The sequence below is a fragment of the Helianthus annuus genome, chromosome 3 (assembly GCF_002127325.2).
Source record: "Helianthus annuus cultivar XRQ/B chromosome 3, HanXRQr2.0-SUNRISE, whole genome shotgun sequence".
Classification (NCBI taxonomy): domain Eukaryota; kingdom Viridiplantae; phylum Streptophyta; class Magnoliopsida; order Asterales; family Asteraceae; genus Helianthus; species Helianthus annuus.
This window is the reverse complement of record NC_035435.2, coordinates 99,363,459-99,381,781: the sequence shown is the minus strand read 5'-3', so window position 1 is coordinate 99,381,781 and position 18,323 is coordinate 99,363,459. Positions and strand designations below refer to the sequence as shown.

At 40.2% G+C, this 18,323-nt stretch overlaps 1 long non-coding RNA gene across 3 annotated transcripts; it reads right to left on the bottom strand.

The window, feature by feature from the left end:
- Positions 1 to 1,242: 1,242 nt before the first annotated feature.
- LOC110929213 lies at positions 1,243 to 10,605 on the bottom strand. 3 transcript variants are annotated; one of them, XR_004888481.1, is made up of 6 exons: positions 10,262 to 10,605; positions 7,917 to 8,943; positions 4,060 to 6,563; positions 2,657 to 2,741; positions 1,646 to 1,801; positions 1,243 to 1,492 (listed from the first exon to the last, which is right to left on the bottom strand). It is a non-coding gene; the product is annotated as an uncharacterized LOC110929213 (long non-coding RNA). The 3 variants fall into 3 exon arrangements; XR_004888480.1 differs by having other exon boundaries at positions 1,646 to 1,806; positions 4,060 to 8,943; XR_004888479.1 differs by having other exon boundaries at positions 4,060 to 8,943.
- Between the last annotated feature and the right edge of the window lie 7,718 nt (positions 10,606 to 18,323).

Genomic DNA, 18,323 nt, shown 5'->3' with positions numbered 1-18,323 from the left:
ACTATTGGCCCGGTATGCACGAGGACGCGGTAGCAGAAATCAGAAGGTACCATAGTTGCCAGAAGTTGGCTCCCCAGACACTCCGTCCAAAGAACAACTTAATCCCGGTCACGGCTGCTTGGCCTTTCCAGAAATGGGCGGTTGATATCGTGGGGCCATTCCCGCTAGCTCCCGGAAGGCTAAAATACCTAATTATGGCAATTGATTACTCTACCAAGTGGGTTGAAGCCAAGCCTTTGGCTAAAACAACCGCAGAGAATGCCAAAAAGTTCCTTTGGGAACACATAGTATGTCGATTCGGATTGCCGCTATATTTGGTAAGCGACAATGGAACGCAGTTCACCGACAGGGTTTTGCAAGAATGGTGCGCAGAACTCCAGATTCAACAAATCTTCACATCGGTAGCGTATCCCCAAGGAAATGGCCAGGTAGAGCGGGCGAATAGGAGTTTGCTGGATGGCATAAAAAGAAGGTTAGGTTATGAGGGAAGCTCCTGGGTAGAAGAACTGTCAAATGTCCTCTGGGCACACCGAACAATGCCTAAGACAAGTAACAATGAAACCCCCTTCAGCCTAACCTACGGCGCGGAAGCAATGATACCCGCGGGAGTGGGATTGCCCTCATTACGTCGCCTCACTACCGGTGACGATAACGATAGGCTCCTAAGGGAAGGCCTGGATCTACTCGAAGAAAGGCGTAAAGCCGCCGCTATCAGCGAAGCAAAATACAAGAAGACATTAGAGAAATACTACAACAAACGCGTGGCGCAACATACTTTCAAGGAAGGCGACTATGTCATGCGTGATAACGAAGCCAGTAAGGCGGAACCCTCAGGCAAACTGGGACCCAACTGGGAGGCCCCCTACGTCATTCAAGAAGATCTGGGCAAAGGAGCATACCGCTTATCCAGGCTAGATGGTACCGCTGTACCACGTAGCTGGAACATGGCCCAATTAAAAAAAATGTTATCTGCAATGCCTTGCTCCTAACAGCGGGGTTCGACTTTTCTTTTTCTAGCAAATAAGTGTAATTCATCCATAGCGATGTCGCTTCCTTTTATCTAAGTTTTGAGTTAATAAAAGTTATTCCTTCTTGTTTTTTCTCATTACTTAAACATACAATACAATTTACCATCGCATTTTGTTACGTCCGCATTTGCGTCTAATAAAAGACGACTAAAGGACACTAGAAATATAAAAATTTTCTTAAAAGTGTCCAACTTTTCGGAATTTTAAATGAATATATCAATAACGCAGGTGCATTAATTTAACAAAAATTGGGCACGACCCGTCCATAAAACGAGCATTCCCCTGTTTTAAACATAATCAAACTAGATACAATTCTACGATTCATTCGACAAAATACTACTAAGAACCAATACAACAAATTTTGGACTAAAAGCATTTGAACAAGCTAGCGGAAGCGTTTGGTATGACATAACATGAACACGCGCTCGCTCCGATTCTCCAAGTCGCCTGAATTGAGGATTTACCTACATTCAACAACAAAGCTTTAAAAGGTTAGTCATTTACTTATTTACTTATAAAACCGTCACTTTAGTTCCATTCGTGTATGTACTTTCATTTCTCTCGCGCATTCGATTACCCAATTAAATGGGTATGACATATATTTTCAAACAACTAACCCGTTGGTAGATGATGACGACCAAACGTAAAATGTTGTATAAACTAAAACGTCCACAGCATATTCTAACCGCATAAGTTACTTCAATCCGATTATCTTTTCAAGATTCAACCGTTTCATTATTATATCAACACTTTGAGAGTCCGACATTCATAACCTGCACTTTCAAACATACTCAATAATAACTTGGTTAGCCAAACCCGTAGTCTCAACATATTCATTTACTACATCTTCATAAAAAGGACATCAACCATTTAAATGCATCCAATTAACTTATATTCCAAACCCAAGGGCATTATTAGTAACGCTAATTCTCAAATGCATCCAAATCATGCATTCGCACATACTTGCACACATACAAACTTACAATCATACACATCTACATACCTAATATACATTTAATCATACCTACAATCATGTATTCATACCTACGTGTTCCGTACGTATTTTTGTATACATTTACATGTAATACATGTCCAACTTCATTACATACATCTATCACACTCTTATATAAATTACATGAGGCTTAGACTTGGGTTTACAACTTATAATCGTCAAGGAAACACTCGAAATCATGTTTGGGAGGCCCGTCGTAGTTCACGGATAATATACCGAAGCCTACGGCGCATAAATCACATAAATAATATTTTTGACAGAACCTTCACCCGGCCGTGTCAGTTCACCACCCGGCCGTGTCAACTCTGCACTTTTCCTAGCCATTAATCCTTACCGAAACGGACATAACTCTCTCATTTTTCATCCGTTTTGCGTCACGTTACTTCCTATATGATTGTAATTTAATATTCTATCATGTGATCTTGAAGTCCAACATCCGAGTTAAGGAATTTCTTAACTTATACGTATTCGGCTTGTTATTCATCTATGAATTATTCGACCCATTCGTGCATTTATCAAAATAATCTATTGATTTGACCTCAACTTCATATGAACTTAATAATTAAAACATTATATTACTTAAACAACTAAAGAAGTGATTATAGAAATCACTTACCTTGAGTACTCCAATAAGTGTATTTGTCACCTTGCCTTATCTTGACCCGTTATCCTCCTATGCTTGAGCTCTCCTTGACACGTTCCTATTATCTCAGTCCATTACATCCATTCAATAGTTAGTATACGTAATCATACGCATCACTAATCACACTTCTATTCACGTGTCAATCGCTTAACGAGTTCAACATGTATCACAATACTACAATGCTAATCAATCTAACAATTAATCATTCCATCATCACAAAAGTCATACATGAGCTTCTAGCATGCATAATTATGTATTTACATCATGTTCATTATTCTTTCAAAATTCCATACTTAGAATGATAACATTTTCTAGGTTAGGCAACTTGTTTCATACATTAAACATTTCATACTATTTCTTAACACCTTGGTTTTTACACATCCATTCTACTATTTTCTATCAACAACCCGTTTCGACTCGTTGGTGCAATCATATGCATAGACTAGTTGGTAAGTGTTTTAGACAATTAAAACAATCAAATAACTTACTAATAATTTATTAACATCAGTAGTTCATGATTCATACAAGTGTGCATAACAATACAACTATTTTTTACTTAATATTTATACTAAAAATGTGTAGCAACTTTCTGCGCAGCAGCTGTTCACGACACATTTTAACCCATTTATCTTCTGATTCAGTTCTTCATGTTCAAATATGAAATGATCTACACTCAGAGATCTTTCTAAGCATATAAAGATCATAACAATCGGACATTCCTATGATTTTATATGATTTTTACAAAATCAGCACAGAAGCTGAAATGCTTCCAAACAGCTTGCTGTCAAAACGAATTTACTAACTTTTCTTGCTGTTTTGACCCACTAAATCTCATAACCAGCCTCTTATGACCAAATATGAAATGTAATATGCGAAACAACCTTTTCAACGATATAAGGCTCGTTGTCTAACTCCTAATAACGAATGAGATACGACCTTTACAAGATGACTATCTAAGGCTGTCAAAAGTAACTATTTTACACAAACTTTGTAGGCATTTTATCAAACACTTGGCGGGTTTCGCATTTAAAGCATAATGTACAAATATTCTCATGTTCATCTTCCTAATTCATAACATAGATTATCAATTCCAACTAGAATTATATAACTTTTATACCATTATCTAACAATTACTTCTTACAATCAACATCAAGTATCAACATCACACAAGCATTGAACATGTATAATCATCCATATCATCATCTCTACTACTACATGTAGGTTTATAAATTTTTCTTTCAATTTAACTAAAATCAAACATGATTTCCACTCTAGGGAGTAACCCTAACATCTAATCAACACAAATCATACCACAAATTTATGATTGGGTTGAAACCCTTTTTCTACAATTCACCAAATCCAGAAATTCGACTTACCACTTCACTAGGTATGCTTAGATGATCGATAAGATGGCTCATGCACTGGATTTTCTCATGATTTTAGGCTTCAATTGCTTGATTTCTTGAGTTTAGGGTTTCCCCCTCCTCCTTCCTTGTTCGATCGTTCCCCCAGACACACTCATTGTGTTTGGGGTTTAGTTTGTTTTTTTTTTAACTAATTTAAGTTTAATCACTTTGCACTTTACCCCCTTCACTTAGTTGCTAATTACAAATCTAATCTTTAAACTACATTTCACTACCATCTTGCCATAAATCCTTAATTATGTTAAGTTTGTTATTTATCCTCACTTGTTTTATTGAGTTTTCATTTTTGGGGCGTTACAAATCTACCCCCCTTAAAAGAGGTTTCGTCCCCGAAACCTTTCTCATTTCAACCGGACCAATTCTATTCCTACTTTTTCATCTTTTCATTCACGAGGCTTAACACCACATGGATGTATTCGAGATCTTGGCAAGAGTTTCATTCATTCATAAACGTCTTTGTACGTATTGTCCCTCCGTTCTTAAATCAAGTAAATTACTTTCTTAATCGCATTAAAGTCAGAATTTGATCCAGAGCTCTTATTAGTGTCGTTTTCACTTTATACTGCTAGCTCCTAGCACATACCATCTAGCGCTTCATTCATCGAATTTATTTCAATTGTATACAGTTATTAACCATACAAACTAAGTCTATGGCTTGTTTCTAACATCCTATTTAAGCATATTACATTTATATGTTTACTAATTGAAATAAGTCGATTTATTTCATTCTACTCATACATCATATGCTATCTTTCATTTTGTTCTCTATGAGCCATCCTAAACATTCCATTACTATCTTTACTTCTGATTACCCTTAAGCTCATAGGAGGGGTCGATATATTATCATACGCATATTATAATCATTCAAAGACTTATTGTTACAACCAAAATCACCTCTCTTAAACTCACGTATCCATACTTAACACGAAAACCAAGCATTATTTCCATGGTACCATTGTTATTTATGCCATGCTTATCTTTTCGACAATGTCTTGTTCAAATGAACATGACCAACAAGCCGAGCATCAAGGTTAGTATTTCTTATGATACTTGTCATCTCTTACATTCTATCAGGATTTCCACAGTTACGAGCATTCAAGTTCTATACCACTTGGCGATCACTACGAACATTTTGAAATTCATTCTACATTTTTGCATTTCGGTTTGTATATATATATATATATATATATATTCTATTACATCAGTCTCTAGTCGAGTCATAACCTCCTATTTAAGTTATAACTCTTTTTATACATACCTGACGGAAGTAGATTCCATTGATTTGTTATCCATACCTTACGTAGATCATTCCTTTCCGATTAGTGACATTGCGTGTCCATTCATCAAGCTCACCTACGAGTACAAAACTTAAAATATCAAAACATTAACTAACGAGCCCAATGGCAATCGCCATCTGACCCGCATGACCCATTTATCCTTTCGACCCTCTCGCATGCAACGCATTCACATAAATACATTCATATATATATAAATATATATATGAAAATTTAAGCATAGTTTGAATCATATCACTTAAGAAACATTTACTTGTCTGGTTCGTAATTCCTTACACCTTCGGATATTTTCACTCCTATCATACTTTTGTTCATTTGCTTTATGTTTACTTATATGACTTGTGTGACATAATTATGGTCAGACTATTGGCTTCTTCTCCAGTAGACTAGCCTTAGTCGTTTATACCTTAAGTCCATTTCACGGATTCGAACACCTTACTCATACCTTTCGTACCTTTCATGTTTTGAATCTGTCTCATGAATTCAAATATTGCATTCACCTCTTTCATTCCTTGAATTCGTCTTGTGGATTCAATCATTTCATTCGCATATTTCATTCCTTGAATCCGTCTCGCGGATTCAAGCATTGCATTCGCATATTTCATTCCTTGAATCCGTCTCGCGGATTCAAGCATTGCATTCGCATACTTCATTCCTTGAATCCGTCTCGCGGATTCAAGCATTGCATTCGCATACTTCATTCCTTGAATCCGTCTCGCGGATTCAAGCATTGCATTCGCATACTTCATTCCTTGAAGGTACTCTCAATCCCCCGAGAGTCTTACTACCCATTTCACCCGCACGCCTAGCTGCTACCAAACTCTATCGGACATACCTGTAATAATTATCACTGTCTCACGAACTTTATACGTTTCTTGTGTATTGGCCAGGTACACATTCCACGTACTAGTTTCGTGTCTTCGCGTAATTGCCACCTTATGTCCGAAGAATTCAGTTTCGGCTCGTGTAACATTTTCAAAAGTTATTTACCATGTCGTTATCATAATTTGTTCAAAATTTTTCTTTCACTTGCTTAACCATACCATTTCATACGCCCATACGTTAGGTTTACGTACCTGGGGTCAATTTGTTTCATTACTTGCCTCGATGCCGGTCCTAGACCGCATTCACAGATCATCTCTTCCAACAATTGCGCTTACCCTTCACAAAACATTTTAACACATTAGTATCATCATCATCATTAACGTTGCTTGCATCAGCCATCTACACAATGTCATGTTTACATTTAATACGGATCATAAGCTTTCAACACATCATAGTTCATTAGTCCATATTACTTATTTACATTCTTACATTTCGAGCTTCACTTCATACATTCGTCTTTTGTTTCATACCATTACGCACAACCATTCACTATCAATTTGTTCTATCCCTACACGGTTTACTTAGTCTCATAAGAACTCAATGGAATCCGTGAATCGGGCTTCCGGGATGGACGGTTAGTTAAAATTATGAAAACTTGAAATTCCAGCGGACTGAAATTATGTAAGCCGTCGGCGACGGCTAAGATGTCCGTCGGCGACGGGCTCTTAAAAAGGGCGTCGGCCAGAGTTCCCGTAAGCAGTTAGATAGGGCGTCGGCCCAAAAAGGGGCGTCGGCGACGGGTAACAACCCGTCGGCGACGGCCTCACGTTTACTAAAATCGCTGCATTCTTTGTTTTGGGCTTATTAATCGTTTTTCGGTTCGGTTCCAGCCATACGGTCCCTGAACTTCTCGTTTAACCTCCAACTTTACTTCCTGTATATATATATACATATATATAGCTTAAATATTTACATCATACTCGTATTAAACGAATACTTAAAATTTTACCTCATTGGCGACCTCGGAGCGAGCACACCTTTGCACGAGCCTTCGGTTTGAGTTCAAGCACTATTACTCTTGCTCGAATCCCTCAAACCTAGGCTCTGATACCAACTTGTTACGTCCGCATTTGCGTCTAATAAAAGACGACTAAAGGACACTAGAAATATAAAAAATTTCTTAAAAGTGTCCAACTTTTCGGAATTTTAAATGAATATATCAATAACGCAGGTGCATTAATTTAACAAAAATTGGGCATGACCCATCCATAAAACGAGCATTCCCCTGTTTTAAACATAATCAAACTAGATACAATTCTACGATTCATTCGACAAAATACTACTAAGAACCAATACAACAAATTTTGGACTAAAAGCATTTGAACAAGCTAGCGGAAGCGTTTGGTATGACATAACATGAACACGCGCTCGCTCCGATTCTCCAAGTCGCCTGAATTGAGGATTTACCTACATTCAACAACAAAGCTTTAAAAGGTTAGTCATTTACTTATTTACTTATAAAACCGTCACTTTAGTTCCATTCGTGTATGTACTTTCATTTCTCTCGCGCATTCGATTACCCAATTAAATGGGTATGACATATATTTTCAAACAACTAACCCGTTGGTAGATGATGACGACCAAACGTAAAATGTTGTATAAACTAAAACGTCCACAGCATATTCTAACCGCATAAGTTACTTCAATCCGATTATCTTTTCAAGATTCAACCGTTTCATTATTATATCAACACTTTGAGAGTCCGACATTCATAACCTGCACTTTCAAACATACTCAATAATAACTTGGTTAGCCAAACCCGTAGTCTCAACATATTCATTTACTACATCTTCATAAAAAGGACATCAACCATTTAAATGCATCCAATTAACTTATATTCCAAACCCAAGGGCATTATTAGTAACGCTAATTCTCAAATGCATCCAAATCATGCATTCGCACATACTTGCACACATACAAACTTACAATCATACACATCTACATACCTAATATACATTTAATCATACCTACAATCATGTATTCATACCTACATGTTCCGTACGTATTTTTGTATACATTTACATGTAATACATGTCCAACTTCATTACATACATCTATCACACTCTTATATAAATTACATGAGGCTTAGACTTGGGTTTACAACTTATAATCGTCAAGGAAACACTCGAAATCATGTTTGGGAGGCCCGTCGTAGTTCACGGATAATATACCGAAGCCTACGGCGCATAAATCACATAAATAATATTTTTGACAGAACCTTCACCCGGCCGTGTCAGTTCACCACCCGGCCGTGTCAACTCTGCACTTTTCCTAGCCATTAATCCTTACCGAAACGGACATAACTCTCTCATTTTTCATCCGTTTTGCGTCACGTTACTTCCTATATGATTGTAATTTAATATTCTATCATGTGATCTTGAAGTCCAACATCCGAGTTAAGGAATTTCTTAACTTATACGTATTCGGCTTGTTATTCATCTATGAATTATTCGACCCATTCGTGCATTTATCAAAATAATCTATTGATTTGACCTCAACTTCATATGAACTTAATAATTAAAACATTATATTACTTAAACAACTAAAGAAGTGATTATAGAAATCACTTACCTTGAGTACTCCAATAAGTGTATTTGTCACCTTGCCTTATCTTGACCCGTTATCCTCCTATGCTTGAGCTCTCCTTGACACGTTCCTATTATCTCAGTCCATTACATCCATTCAATAGTTAGTATACGTAATCATACGCATCACTAATCACACTTCTATTCACGTGTCAATCGCTTAACGAGTTCAACATGTATCACAATACTACAATGCTAATCAATCTAACAATTAATCATTCCATCATCACAAAAGTCATACATGAGCTTCTAGCATGCATAATTATGTATTTACATCATGTTCATTATTCTTTCAAAATTCCATACTTAGAATGATAACATTTTCTAAGTTAGGCAACTTGTTTCATACATTAAACATTTCATACTATTTCTTAACACCTTGGTTTTTACACATCCATTCTACTATTTTCTATCAACAACCCGTTTCGACTCGTTGGTGCAATCATATGCATAGACTAGTTGGTAAGTGTTTTAGACACTTAAAACAATCAAATAACTTACTAATAATTTATTAACATCAGTAGTTCATGATTCATACAAGTGTGCATAACAATACAACTATTTTTTACTTAATATTTATACTAAAAATGTGCAGCAACTTTCTGCGCAGCAGCTGTTCACGACACATTTTAACCCATTTATCTTCTGATTCAGTTCTTCATGTTCAAATATGAAATGATCTACACTCAGAGATCTTTCTAAGCATATAAAGATCATAACAATCGGACATTCCTATGATTTTATATGATTTTTACAAAATCAGCACAGAAGCTGAAATGCTTCCAAACAGCTTGCTGTCAAAACGAATTTACTAACTTTTCTTGCTGTTTTGACCCACTAAATCTCATAACCAGCCTCTTATGACCAAATATGAAATGTAATATGCGAAACAACCTTTTCAACGATATAAGGCTCGTTGTCTAACTCCTAATAACGAATGAGATACGACCTTTACAAGATGACTATCTAAGGCTGTCAAAAGTAACTATTTTACACAAACTTTGTAGGCATTTTATCAAACACTTGGCGGGTTTCGCATTTAAAGCATAATGTACAAATATTCTCATGTTCATCTTCCTAATTCATAACATAGATTATCAATTCCAACTAGAATTATATAACTTTTATACCATTATCTAACAATTACTTCTTACAATCAACATCAAGTATCAACATCACACAAGCATTGAACATGTATAATCATCCATATCATCATCTCTACTACTACATGTAGGTTTATAAATTTTTCTTTCAATTTAACTAAAATCAAACATGATTTCCACTCTAGGGAGTAACCCTAACATCTAATCAACACAAATCATACCACGAATTTATGATTGGGTTGAAACCCTTTTTCTACAATTCACCAAATCCAGAAATTCGACTTACCACTTCACTAGGTATGCTTAGATGATCGATAAGATGGCTCATGCACTGGATTTTCTCATGATTTTAGGCTTCAATTGCTTGATTTCTTGAGTTTAGGGTTTCCCCCTCCTCCTTCCTTGTTCGATCGTTCCCCCAGACACACTCATTGTGTTTGGGGTTTAGTTTGTTTTTTTTTTTTTTAACTAATTTAAGTTTAATCACTTTGCACTTTACCCCCTTCACTTAGTTGCTAATTACAAATCTAATCTTTAAACTACATTTCACTACCATCTTGCCATAAATCCTTAATTATGTTAAGTTTGTTATTTATCCTCACTTGTTTTATTGAGTTTTCATTTTTGGGGCGTTACACATTTACACTGCACTATATGGTACAAGTAATTACCATCGCACCTTAACTGCACATAACGGTAAAAAGCAAAAGTACCCTTAACACGAAATATTTTCCATACATATAAGTCAAAGGGTCAAAATATACAGCGCTAAGAGCGGGTATCTTGGTAATAGATACGATAACCGCTACAGAAAGATAGGTATTTTGGTAATAAATGCATACGACTATCTTACAAAAACCAAGTACTTGTCCTTGTTGTTAAAAAACTAACATATGGGAACCAAAAACGAACATGTTCTAATACCTATTCCGTGGAATGGGTTGCCATCACCTCTGCAGGGGTATGCAACACTTCACCACCATATCCCAGCAAACAGGGATCAACGGCCAAGTCATCGGGGTGTCCTTCAACCACCGGTAGAGCTACCATCCCCTGATCAACAGGATTCTTAAAAGAACGACCACCACGGTGACGTTCACACCAAGTGGCAGCGTTGAACATGATCAGCTGGGATGATTTTCACCAAGGTATCAGCTGATAGTGAAGCCACATTGGTGTCAGCTGGCAAAGGGTCCTCATAAATGACACTCTTGCACGACCGGCTAACCCGGGGCAAGACAGCATCAGAAGGTAACCGTTCTTCCCTGATCATCGTCTCCGTCACCGGAATTTGAAGACGGACCAGACCATTGGCGGCATCTAAATGCCAGAAAATGTCGGAAAGTCTATGTTTATAACTCCTTCGACTCATCTTTTTAAATTACCAAATCTGGAAAAAGAAGCTCATTTTATAGAGGGATAAACAGTCTTGACAGTGATGACGACAACAATATTAATGAAAAATAATCATCACACGTCAAATCGCCACATTTCAGAAGAATGGCGGCGTCATCAATCATGACATTAGCATTAAATGCATGACAAACCAATCAGATATTTGCGCAAAACCCAAGTCAAACAGTGTCATTACAAATGTTTTGAGGAAATAAAATACATGACAAACAAAATAAACTACTTATTCCTCCTCTGACTCTTCCGCGGGGTCCAGCATCAGGCGCAAGGAATCAATGCCGTCCTCATTCACCTTGTCCATCAGGTCTGCATACGTGGGCAACGGATCGTTGTACGCCGCCTCGAGTACATCAGCCATTTCACCTTGGAATTTGCCCCTCGCCGTGTGTAAATCGGGGGCAATCTTCTCCGACTGTTGACAATCAAAGTATCCTTTGTAAACACCATCATGGTGGCCAGATTGATACGCGACAGCGGAAAGGCGATCTATTAGCGCCGTAAAAGGCTCCGACTGACGAAGATATTCAAACGCCCCTACCAGTCCGTTCGTTATCAACCAATTCCTGTCACCCCGTAGGGCATCCAGTTGGCTAGTTAAGCTGTCCACTTCGGCGTTCGTTTGCTCCAGGGCACTTTCCATTTCCTTTAGGCGCGCGGTAGAGGATTGGGCAAGCGTATTCCTTTCAGAGACAAGGGAATCACAGTGGTGCTGCAGTTTCCTAATCCGCTCTTCCCGTTCCTCCAACTCCGCTTGTTTCGCCTGGGCTCTAGCATTTGATGCCTCTATCTCAACAGTCAAAGCCTGATAGCGCTCCTGCACCTGAGACACAAAGTCTGTGTCAATTCGGAATCTTTCCATCTGAGCAGACATTTCAGATCTCACCTTTTGGGCTTCGGTAATAGCTTTGCGCTCCAGCTCTTCCTGCACACCCTTAGCGTGAGCAAGGACCCGGTCCTTCTCCGCTATGTCACGAGCCCATATAAGCCGCTCCTCGGCAAGGTGGGCAGTCACCCTTTTTAAGTCATCCTCAGCCTTGTTCTTCTCTGACAGAAACTTGCTCTCCCTCAACCCAGCAGCTTGGAGCTGACTCTCCAAGCGGTACTTCTCATCCTTAAGTTCTTCGATAGTAGCCCGCACTTGGTGGAGCTCATTGTTGTCGTGCATCCACCTGCGCCGGATCTCTGCAAGCCTCTGGGGCTGACTAACAGAATCCACAATTGTGGAATTCATCAGATTCTCATTGTTTAGGCCTTCAACATATGCCGTCTCGGCCGGAGGATAAGCCCGCTCAACCCAGTGCTGAACCACTTGGGGAAAGATCAGCCTAGAAGACTCTGCAAATTTCCACTGGGGCTGGTAGCGTTTATCTTGAGCATTAGGATCCCAGTTAATAGTAGGCAAATAAAGGTCATCACCCAAGCGGGCTCCATCATCAGCAATACCACCACTGGATCCACCAGCATCGCTGGCAGCAGGACCTCCAGCACTAGTCGCTTCGTGAGTGAGGGACACGGCGGGCATCTCTTTCTCGGTAGCAGAAAAGATGCTCACTGAAGAATCAAACAAAGAGGACGGAACGACATTGGAGGTCAGTGGTGTGGAAACCGGACTAGCTGTTACAGTCACAGCAGCGGTAAGCATAGGCGGTGACATGGCACAACTAACAGCGGCGGTAATATTCACCTGAGATATGAGCTCTGAAAGGCTGCTGCCGCCAGCAGTGGGAAGCACTACCCCCATGGATGACAAGGAGGGCGTGTCACATTTTCAGCTTGAACCCCGCCAGTAGTACATGTATCAAAGACAAGCTTTAGTAACATGAAGCTCATAATTCATAATAACATTTGAAAGCATGAAATACATACCAAGCGGCAGGGCATAGACGGCTTGCACGGCCTCGAACGCGGTTAGAGTAGGAGCAACAAACGTTTTTCGTTTCTTCGCCACATGGGTGGGGCTTGTCATTTCAGCAGTAGCAGAAGCATCACCCCTGGTGAATGCCGTCCCACCAGCGGAAGAAGTGGCTGCACCAGCTGCCATATATTTCCTCCCGGTAACCTTTACCCGGGTTGGTTTCTTCTCTGGAGCAGCGACACTACTTCCCCCACTGAGGGAAAGGGGGGATACATACACAACAGGGTCCACCGGCACAACGGGTAACAAAAACTGCTCTAGGTGAACTTTCAAAACATCTGGCTCTTGTTCATCGAGCACGCGGTCCACGGCCCTCAACGCAAGATGCCGCGGAGGGTCAACAAAGTCAAACAAGCTCCATTCCCCTGCAACGTACATACATGTTATTTTTGGGATAGCAACATATATGACTGGCAAAAAATATGTATACCTTCATCATCCCTTCGAAACGAAGGATACTGCTTGATGTCGCGCCACAGCAGACTCGTCCCCGCCATTACCAAGGCCCCTTCTGGGATTACCGTGCACTCAAAAGGGTGGCCACACAACTTTGTATACAGGGCGTTGGAAATATAAGCATCTTCTGAAGGACTATCATCTTTAACCTTATCTTTCGGCCCCATATCTATCCAGTGCATCTCGCCAGGAATCACACAGACATCGATATAGAAAAATTTCTTCTTCCAATCTTTGTCTTTGGAACTGGTGGGAATATCCCTCAAGCAAGACACGTCGGTATCCCTTCGGTCGAAGGTAAAAAAGGGGGATTTCCACACAAGAACAAAGAAAGCCCTAAAAACGATAAGTTTAGGAATGTGCCCTAGGGCCGCACAAGCAAATTCGAACTGTCGGAGTTTCACCAATCCCAGTGGATGCAGTTGGGAAATGTGGATACGATAATGCTCAAGAACCAATTTGCAAAACTTGGTAATGGGCAGTCGGGAATTGCAAAATTTGAAAAAAATCACTAAACAACGTGATTTTACCCTCTTTCAATGGTAATGCCATGTTCGTTTTTGATGGTAACACCGGATTCCACTCAGCCCTGATGCCATAATCTTGCACAAGGTTGTTGTAAGACACAACTCCCCATTTGCAGAATAAGGCATCAGAGCTAGCTGGGGCAGAGGAAGAAGATTCGCCGGTCTTAGAGGCCATTTGTTCGAAATAGGAAAGTGAAAGAAAGGAAATGGAATTCAAAACTCACAAACGGGAGTACTATTTATGCAAAAAGGCAACTTTACAAATTCGAAAAGACGAACAGACGGGAACACGCGTCAAAACAGGGTAAATACAGTTGTCATCCCAATGATGACTTAACTGTCACGTCCTATCCCATCGCCACCATTTTTTCATAACACACAACGGTACTTCAATCGATAAAATTTGCCCTAAACATGGTATGCTGAATTTTCCTTCTTTTAATCCGATCTCATGAATTTCATTTAATAACTTCGGACTGGGGGGACATGACGAGGTATGACCCGAATCGGCTAACCCGACCCGGTCATTACCTATTATTTTATTATAAATAAATAATCATAGACATTTATTCTAGAACATTCCATCTTGCATGGATAGGTCACGCAACCAAATCTCCAACTTTTTGGGAAGATTACGCAAATCCCTAACTTATCGGAGCCCATCCTAAGTTAGGAGAAACCCTAATGGTAAACTATAAATAGAGGTAAACATCTAAGGTATAGATCATCTTACTCTCATATAACCTTCTCTTGTACACATACTCTTTTTCTCCCAAAACCGAGACTTATTCTCACGCCGGAGGGTGGTTACAGGAATAACCCCATTCCTGTAACGAGTCCTAACGGTGTTCTGTTTTGCAGCTAATGGTTCGGGTCGCCAAGAGTTGAAGTCCTAGAAGGATACTACCGCTAAGGTTAGTGTTTCTTCATTGGCGCCATCCGTGGGACCTTTTCGGTAGCAATCAGGCTGAACCCCATGGCAAGCGATCAGAACGTAGCAGTTTCCCCAAGCCAAGCGATGGTAGATAATAATCCGGTGGTAGGAACAGGCCCTATAACCGTCGTGCCGGCCTCGCTGGCTGTAACCAGATCGCTCGACTTGGAGTTTGAAGCAGAAGGACCTCCACCAGGTTTTACGGGCACTACCGCCGTTTCTTCTGGAACCGCGGCGGCAAACTTGTTTTCCTACACTTCTCTGCAGTTCCAGTCAGTTGAACCAGGTACAACGGGTGTTAACGTGTTCACCCCAGTAGCAACCACTGGTGCACAGATAACACGCCTTAACTCTATGCCAGTTATGACATCGGCAAGCCCAAGCACTGCGATGCCACAAGTGAGCATGTCTCAGTATTATCAACCTTCGGTTACATACGCCATTCCACCCTTGTATTTCGCAGTGTTAACAGCGGCACTGTCTACGCCGCCTCACCAACCAGTGGTCATGCCAGCATGAATTATGAACGCTCCAGTCACACCGGGAAATCAAGCTTATTTCCCCGGGTACTATTACGTACCTCCATATGGGTATTTACCCCCATACGGCAATTCAATATACACTCCCATGGGAGCCTTACAAGGCCATACTCAGCTATCGCCATACGCGGCTTATATGCCGCCTTGGTGGACTTTTCCAACGTCGCAACCGGTTTATGCTCAGACCCCGCCGACAGCGGAACCTTCTGTTGTACACATACTCTTTTTCTCCCAAAACCGAGACTTATTCTCACACCGGAGGGTGGTTAGAGGAATAACCCCATTCCTGTAACGAGTCCTAACGGTGTCCTGTTTTGCAGCTAACGGTTCGGGTCACCAAGAGTTGAAGTCCTAGTCGGATACTACCGCTAAGGTTAGTGTTTCTTCAGTAGCTATATCGCATACATCGCTATTTCGTAGTATTTTCGCATATTACGCATACTTTACCGCTATAACACATCGCATCACACACGTTAACGCTCACGATGATGTTGAGTGAGGACCTATTCTACCCTCCTCGATGGCCGTGAAGTGTCGCAAAGTAACGCATATTCGAAGCGAAACCTGGTTATTGTATCGTAACTTTGAAATATGGATATGTATACGACCCTATGTGACTAATTATAATGAATATACGAAAAGGATGATGAAAATGTGTAACCAAACTATCACAACGCTTAACGGTTGAAACGGAACGCCAAAACTCAGCTCGCCGGAGGCGTTTGATCGAATGGCACTTCGATCGGACAGCCATCCGATCGGACAGCCATCCGATCGGACAGCCATCCGATCGGACAACTATCCGATCGGACAGCCATCCGATCGAACAAGCCATCCGATCTGACTCACTGCACCGCCTTCTCTCCTCTCTTGCCTATAAATACACCCACCCTCACATCATTTTCCCTGATGTGGAGCTCTCACTCGACCAGCATGCTTTGGGGCTATTTTCTCTCGATTATCGCGATTCTTGTAAGTCTTCAACCTAAATCTTGTACTTCTATAATCTACGCACACTTCTTCATCCTTTTCACCTTTGAATCTTAACTTTAAACCGTGAAATCAAGGGATTTGGGGTGTTCTAGGATGATGTCATCATGGAGTTCTTATGAACTTCAAGCTTTGGCCTCATTCCACCAAGAACAACTCGGATCCGAAGGATTTCCACAAGTATAAACAACATTTTCACACAGATATACACATAATCACGAATAAAAGGATTGAAAGATGGTTTTCCAACTTTCTTACAACCATTTTACACTCAATGCACTCAAAACAGATAGAATCGGAGCTTATACCGACCTTCTACTCATTCTTAGTGTCGTGTTGGTTCAAGATCTGGTTTCTAACAAAGAGACGACCGATTTCGAGTAAACCAAGAACAACCATCACGAATCAGTAAACCGGTCAGATTTGGGTGATTCCTGTCCGATCGGGTCCCTTGGTTAGAGATGGGGTTTCTCTTGTTTAGCACGTCACAACACCGTCTCGATCAAAACCGCCAAAAAAACCTTCAAAGTTAGTCTAGTGCCAAGGACGACTAGATTGTTTGGACGGATTGCCGTCCGATCGGACAGTCATCCGATCAGACAGTAATCCGATAGGACAGGCATCCGATCGAACAGGCTGTCATCCGATCGGACAGGCTGTCATCCAAACGGACAGTCTGCCATCCGAACGGACAGGACAGCCATCCGAACGGACAGGACAGCCATCCGCACGGTCTGATTTCACCTTGGGTCCCATACTTGACTTTAATTTCAACAATTTAGAGTACTGTCCGATCCACTGACACCTTGCTCCGTTTAACGCACAATTCAACGCTCACGCTATCGATCTGTAATCAAGGTAATCTCAGACGTGCTCCCTTCAATCCAGCCAAGTTGTGATTACTTGCCGAACACCGACTGTGCGTATACTCGAACCCCTTTTTATCGCATTTTAGGTAAAACATACGTTCCTATTTAATCGAATTTATCAAAACGAATTATTCAATCAAACTGTTTATCACTTGCGAATAACTGTTATGCATATTTACACGTGATGCTAGTTACATATGTGTTAGGACTTATACTCACGAGGTCCCGCCTTAACTAGTATAGTACTATAGCACCCGACGGGGTCAAGTTAGGATGAATAACAATCGCAATCGCAGCTCGAGTGAGATGTAACACCACGTAAAAACGTGTCCAATTATGTATAGACACGTGTCCTAAACTCTAAATATGTGAAAGATTGAGTTTGAGGGACTGAAGCTGACAAACAGTGAAAATATGTAAGCGAAGGGACTAAAAGTGTCAACATGCCAAACTTGTGCATCTAAATGATCATACGTGAATAAAATATCCTTAAACGAGTGATTAACTGGATATAAGAAGCCGTTTGTGAAAATAATCGGAAGATTATAAAACTACAAGGGTTAAACGTGTCAACATGTTAATTCTGACCTCTGAGTGACCTTTTAAGGAAACCGAGGCTTCGAAATATTCAAATATACTCTCAAGAATAAGTGATAAAAGTTTCACGTGGTTTCGAGATCGTTAAGCATGTTTTCAAGACTTTGG